The sequence below is a fragment of the Egretta garzetta genome, unplaced genomic scaffold (assembly GCF_000687185.1).
Source record: "Egretta garzetta isolate BGI_Z169 unplaced genomic scaffold, ASM68718v1 scaffold16, whole genome shotgun sequence".
In the NCBI taxonomy this organism is placed as follows: domain Eukaryota; kingdom Metazoa; phylum Chordata; class Aves; order Pelecaniformes; family Ardeidae; genus Egretta; species Egretta garzetta.
The window spans coordinates 3,633,869-3,634,183 of record NW_009260022.1 but is presented as its reverse complement, the minus strand read 5'-3'; the positions used below and the strand labels follow the sequence as shown (position 1 = coordinate 3,634,183).

General features: G+C 57.8%; 1 protein-coding gene across 1 annotated transcript in view; it reads right to left on the bottom strand.

Annotated features, from left to right (window-relative positions):
* The window catches only part of GAD1 (glutamate decarboxylase 1), a 31,058-nt gene that overhangs the window by 21,073 nt on the left and 9,670 nt on the right, over positions 1–315 (bottom strand). The gene's annotated exons all lie outside the window — the stretch shown is intronic.

The window sequence follows — 315 nt, the reverse complement described above, 5'->3', positions numbered from 1 at the left end:
AACGCTGTGTGGTGCGGGGCACTCACCTCCCGGGGGCCAAGAACACCCCAAACCAGCACCTGCCCTTCTCCTGCCACGCATCCCCCCCCACCCCAAAGGGATTGATTTCCCTTCCCCACCTTCCTCGTCAGTGGCCCCGGAGCAGCAATCAGAGACCGTTTCGTTGCTATTTTACCGAGGAGGAAATAAAACATAAAATTACTCTCCTCCCGGAGGCTGGATCTGGAGTGACCCCGGAGGAACTGCTCGAGCTAAGCTGCGGAGGATCAGCCCAAAGTACGTAAAATTGCATTTCAGGGGACACCCCCCCCCCTT